Genomic DNA, 6,518 nt, shown 5'->3' with positions numbered 1-6,518 from the left:
AGTTTAAGGTGTACAACATGATGGTTTGATTTACATGTATTGTGAAATGATTACAACACTAGGTTTAGTTAACATCAGTCATCTCATTTAGATACAATAAAAAGAAAAGAAAAACACAATTAAAAAATTTTTAGGGCTTCCCTGGTAGCACAGTGGTTGAGAGTCCGCCTGCCGATGCAGGGGACGCGGGTTCGTGCCCTGGTCTAGGAGGATCCCACGTGCCGCGGAGCGGCTGGGCCCGTAAGCCATGGCCGCTGAGCCTACGCGTCCGGAGCCTGTGCTCCGCAACGGGAGAGGCCACAACAGTGAGAGGCCCGTGTCCGGCAAAAAAAAAAAAAATTTAAGTTTATAACTGTTATAAGAGATGAAGATTTAATACCTCCATCTCACCTCATCTTCTCTCCAAACTTTTATTATACTTTTAATTATATAATTGACCTACAGTACTGCATTAGTTCCAGGGGCACAACATAGTTACTTGATGTTTCTATATGTTACAAAATGATCACCACCATCCTGGCATTTGTCTGCAGACATGTCAAGGACCAGAATGATGAATGGTGGGCAGTTGGCTGGGACAGTGGGGCCACTGGGGATAAAAGCAGCCTGCTGGCCCTGCCTGGAAGGAACGCATTGTTAGGTGGAGGAGTCGGCTAGGAAGTCTCCAGCAATGTGGTATGTTCAGGCAAAGAAGGTTGAGCAAGAGGTTCATGGAGCCAGAGGTTAAGAACAGGGAGACACTGATCCCTGGTGGGGTTCAGGAGGGCATTTGGGGTGGGGCTTAGAGCCCAGCCTGATAGTAGCATCCCACAAGTTTCATTTGCCCCTGCTTGGGTCACCAATGACACAATTAACGGCCTTTGTTATGTGACTCATCCGTTCTCACCTGTCTCCCAAGGTTCCATGATAGCGATGACTGGCTCTTGGATGTGGCTCCCTGCATATGGGGCCCTCTGGGCAAGTCTCTGCATGAGCTACAGGGCGCAGCAGGTTCCGAGCAAGCCTCTAGGTGTACCCACATCAGGTTTCAGGACAAAGATAGGCAGTGCCAGTCCAGTGTTTCAATGAGTCAGTCCAGGGCTAAGCCCTGGGGACATAGTCACAGCCCTTGCTCTTGTGGGGAGTGCAGATGTTAAATAAATAGTCCTACAGATAAATATGCAACCGTAAGTGTCGCTTGTGCTCTGAGAATAAATAAGAATGGGTAGAGGGTGACCTACTTTAGTATGGAGAGTCAGGAAAACATTTTCAAAAAGGAAACGTTTGGTTTGAATAGATAGGGACTTCCCTGGTGGTCCAGTGGGTAAGACTCCGCGCTCCCATGCAGGGTGTCCGGGTTCAATCCCTGGTCGGGTAATTAGATCCCTCATGCATGCCACAATTAAAGATCCTGTGTGCCACAACTAAGACCCTGCACAGCCTAAATAAATAAATATTTTTTAAAATACGTAGGAGTTAATTGAGCATAGGATGAAGAGGCAGAGAGAGACTGAGGGATTGGTCTCTTTGGAATCAAGGTTCCTTGGCAAAAGAATCAGTCCTGGGAATCCAAGCTCATGGGATGGGAGAGGCCCCAGGATGTGGCTGAGTTTGTGTGTCTGTGGTAAAGAGTACTAGAAGTAGAACCGCTGGATCAAAGAGCATCCATGTTTTAAATATGGAATTGCCAAATTACTCTAAACATGGAGTACTGACTTATGTTCTCTGGAATGGTGTCAGGAAGGCCCTTGTCACCCTTTTCTATTGACCCCCTTCCCATCATCTGTACAGGGTAAATCATTTTCATTTTTACCTACCTGATGGAATATTATGCAGCAGTAAAATGAAATGAACTATCAAACCATGAAAAGACATTCAGGAGGGAACCTGAGTGAAAGAAGCCAACCTGAAGAAGCTACATTTAGTATGATTCCAACTATATGACATTCTGGAAAAGGCAAAACTATTCAGACAGTAAAAAGATTAGTGGTTGTGAGAAATGGAATATATCCTGCCATATCAGTAAACAAAGGATGTCACAGCCACCAGCGATTGCAACAAAGCTGGTGAGCCCTGAGGGAACTCAGGAAGGAAAGAATACCTGCCATCTAGCAGCCCTCAGACTGCAGCCACTCCCCATGGTGCACCCTGAGGAAACCCAGGATGTGAAAATACAGGATACTGGCCCCAGATAGCTGAGGTGCATATCAAAGGAATTATTTCAGTGAGCCCAGGCTCTTTCATCTTCCCATATATAGAAAAGCTCTAAATTCCTTAACTTGACATATCTGGTTTCCCAATTAACAGTAATCTTTTGATGTTCCCGACTACCTGCCCCTTGTTGCAAAACTCCTATGTATTCTAGCTCCACTCACCTCCTCGGAGCAGTTTCTCAGAGCTATCTGAAATGCTGTCTCCTGGGTTGCAGTCCTCATTTTGCCCCAAATAAAACTTAACTTGCAGCTCTCACGTTGTGTAGTTTTGTTTTTTTTTTTTTTGAGGTACGCGGGCCTCTCACTGTTGTGGCCTCTCCCGTTGCGGAGCACAGGCTCCGGACATGCAGGCCCAGCGGCCATGACTCACGGGCCCAGCTGCTCCGTGGCACATGGGATCCTCCTGGACCAGGGCACGAACCTGCGTCCCCTGCATCGGCAGGCGGACTCTCAACCACTGCGCCACCAGGGAAGCCCTGTGCATTTTTTGTAAGTCAACAGTTGCCAGAGGTTGTGGGTGGAGGGGAGGGATAAATAGATGGAGCATAGAGGATTTTTAGGGCAGTGAAAATGCGCTCTATGGTGCTCTAATGATGGATATATGCCATGGATGACATGTACATATAATGATGGATATACATTTGTCCAAACCCATGGAATGTGCAACACCAGAACTGAACTCTAAGGTAAACTATGGACTTTGGCCGATTATGATGTGTCATTGTAGGTTCATCCTTGGTAACAAATGTACCATTCTGGCGGGAGATGTTAATGGAGGACGCTGTGAACTGTGTGAGTGCAGAAGGTATATGAGAAATCTCTGTAGTTGCCTCTCAATTTTGTTGTAAACCCAAAGCTTCTCTAAAAAATAAAGTTTTTAAAAAACAAAACAAAACTAGAGCAAAAGCCTTAGTAGCCTCAGGAGGGTATAGGAATGCTGCTGAAATGGGAGGAGTTGGCCAAGAACAGAGCCCACCACAGCCCGGACTTTGAATTTTCCCAGGGTGGCAAGCCCTTAGAGCCAGCTGAGTATTTTCTCTCTTGAGGTTAAATCTGGAGAACCTGGTTGACCATGCAAATCTGGTGCTGTCCTGATCCCAGTCTTCAGATCCTCCACATCTCCATTCATTCATTCAACACACATTATGGATTGAGCCCCAGCCAGTTGGTTTTTTTTTTACTTTTTTTTTTTTTTTTTTTTGTGGTACGTGGGCCTCTCACTGTTGTGGCCTCTCCTGTTGCAGAGCACAGGCTCTGGACGCGCAGGCCCAGCGGCCATGGCTCACGGGCCCAGCCGCTCCGCGGCATGTGGGATCTTCCTGGACCGGGGCACGAACCCGTGTCCCCTGTGTCGGCAGGCACTCTCAACCACTGCACCACCAGGAAAGCCCCAACCAGTTTTAAAGGGAAGGATCATGGGGATTAGGAATGTCTGCGTGCAGGGGTGTGAGTTGCAATTTTTAATGGCGTGATCAGTGTAGGTCTCATTGTGAAAGTGACACTTGAGCAAAGTCTTGAAGGAGGTAAAGCAGTTAATTTAGGGATAACTATGGGTAAATTGTACTGTAGAAAGAAATAGGTAATACAAAAATCCTAAGGAGGGAACATATCTGGAATATTGGAAGAACAGCAAGGGGCTACTGAGTCTGGTGTTGTAGGCCAAAGGAAGAATTCTAGGAGATGGGGAGAGAGGGGGTCAGATTATGTATGACCTTGCAGGCCTTGTGAGGACTTTGGCCTTTATTTGGAGTGAGATGAAGGGTGTCCAAAGCCACTTTTGTTCTATGGCCCTCCTTAGTTGAATAAATAAATATAATGTTATATATATGTGACATAATATATAATATTTATAATGTCATAGCTATTAAAAAAAATAGGACAAGTACCCAAAATATTTCATTATCATTTTACTGCCTTTGTTAATATCCTGAATTAGTATATTGTTAGTTTTGCAAGTTTTTGAACTGGATTTAAATTGAATCACAGTGTGGGCTTCTTTTTTCTGCAACTTAGATTTTCCCCTCAAGTTTACATTCCTGGGATTCATCATGTTGTTGCTTGCAGCTTTACGTCATTTCTTTCCACTACTGGATAGTATTTTATTGAAAATAATACAATTTTATTTATCCATCTCAATGAATACTTGGCTTGTTTTCAGTTATGTACTGTTACGGTGCTACTAGGAACAATCTTGTCTGTATCTCCTCGTATGAATGCTATAGGATATTTACCTGGGAGTGAAATTGCCGGATCATGAACATCTTCATTCAACATTATTCCAGATGGTTATATCTTTTTACACCTCCAGAGTTCCAGCTACCGTGCAACCTCAGTAACAATTGGATTCTCAGACTTTTAAATTTTTGGCTGTTGGGTGGTTGACAAATGATACCTCATTGTGATTCATTTTGTGTTTCACTGATTAATGAGGTTAAGCATGTTTTCCTGGGTTTTTTGGCCATTTGTATTTCTCTTTGATGAAGTACCTCTTCAGGTCTTTTGTCTCTTCATCATTTGCTTATTGATTTTTAGGAGTGCTAAATGCTATTCCTATGTCAGTTATATGTATTGCAAATATCTTCTTCCAGTTTGTGGCTTGTGTTTATACTTTCTTTGTGGTAACTCTTGAATAATACAAGGTCTTAATTTAAAGTAATTAAATTTATCCATCCTTTCCTTTATGGTCTTCGCTTTTTGTATCTAGTTTAAGAACTCTTTCACCATCATGAGACATGAGGATATTCAACATTGCCGTCTAAAAGTTTTATAGTTCTGCATCTCACTATAAGTGAAACAAGGAGGGTGTGGATGTCTAAAAAACAAACAAAAACACCTAGTTTTTGTTTGCTTTATATTTGCTTCATAATTTTCTTGCAGGTTTGTGTCTTTGCTGGAGTTTGTATTGTTTTTCAGTGTTTTCCCATTGAGAGAAGAAACAGGTACCTTCTCCACCGTGTCCCTAAAATTTTGAGATTAACGATTTTGTCTATAGCTGAAATCAATTCCATTATTTTTCCTGAGGATACTCTTTCTTCTGTTCTAATCTGGTTAGGTGGCTGCTAAGACTTGCACAGAAGTCAATCTAACATTCCTGGTTAAATCCACCATTCCTTATACTGCCCATTTTTTCTTTCTTAGTCATCACTCTTTTACTTCGCTGGAGTACATACTCAGCTTCCTTAGAAAGGGCACATGTGGGACTTCCCTGGTGGCGCAGTGGATAAGACTCCACGCTCCCAGTGCAGGAGGCCCGGGTTTGATCCCTGGTCAGGGAACTAGATCCCACATGCACACCGCAACTAAGAGTTCACATTGCCGCAACTAAGGAGCCAGCAAGCTGCAACTAAGGAGCCCACCTGCTGCAACTAAGACTCAGCACAACCGAATAAATAAATAAATATATATATATTTTAAAAAAGGGCACATGAAACATACATTCTCTGAGTCCTGCAAGTCTAAATGGCTTTTCAGAAATTTCTCAATTCACAATTGGACTCAGGATAGAATTCTAAATTAAAAACAATGTTTCCTAATGTGATACATTATTGATGGTTATATAAGCTTAAAATAATTGGTTTTTCCACTTCTTATACAATCTGCTAGTCTGGGAAATGTACCAAAAGACAGCATTGTTAAATATTTCATGACTTTTTGAAATACTTACTATTTTTGTTTTAGAAAAGTTTCTTGGTTGATGCAAAATCCCAGTTGTAGGGTTAGAGAACTGGCATTAGAAAGCTTCCAAAACAAAGGCTTTCAAAAGGGAACTCTAATAAACAATGTTGCTAATGTTCTTGAATTAAAAGGAAATATTACATATTTTGTGCACGATGCTTTTTTTAAAAAAATAAATTTATTTATTTTTGGCTGTATTGGGTCTTCGTTGCTGCGTGGGGGGCTTTCTCTAGTTGTAGCGAGCGGGGGCTACTCCTGTGGTGCATGGACTTCTCATTAAGGTGGTTTCTCTTGTTGCAGAGCATGGGCTATAGGTGTGAGGGCTTCAGTAGTTGACACGCGGGCTTAGTAGTTGTGGCTCGCGGGCTCTAGAGTGCAGGCTCAGTAGTTGTGGCACACAGGCTTAGTTGCTCTGCAGCATGTGGGATCTTCCCGGACCAGGGCACGAACCCGTGTCTCCTGCATCGGCAGGCGGACTCTCAACAACTGCGCCACCAGGGAAGCCCCCACGATGCTTTTTAATTAATTATTTTTTAATTGAAATATAGTTGACCTACAATATTATGTCAGTTTCAGGTGTACTACATAGTTATTTGACATTTGCTTACGTTACAAAATGATCACCACTGTAAGTCTAGTAACCATCTGTCC

This window comes from Neophocaena asiaeorientalis, unplaced genomic scaffold (genome assembly GCF_003031525.2).
Source record: "Neophocaena asiaeorientalis asiaeorientalis breed wild unplaced genomic scaffold, Neophocaena_asiaeorientalis_V1.1 scaffold40, whole genome shotgun sequence".
Classification (NCBI taxonomy): Eukaryota; Metazoa; Chordata; class Mammalia; order Artiodactyla; family Phocoenidae; genus Neophocaena; species Neophocaena asiaeorientalis.
Note: the sequence above shows the minus strand (reverse complement) of the source record.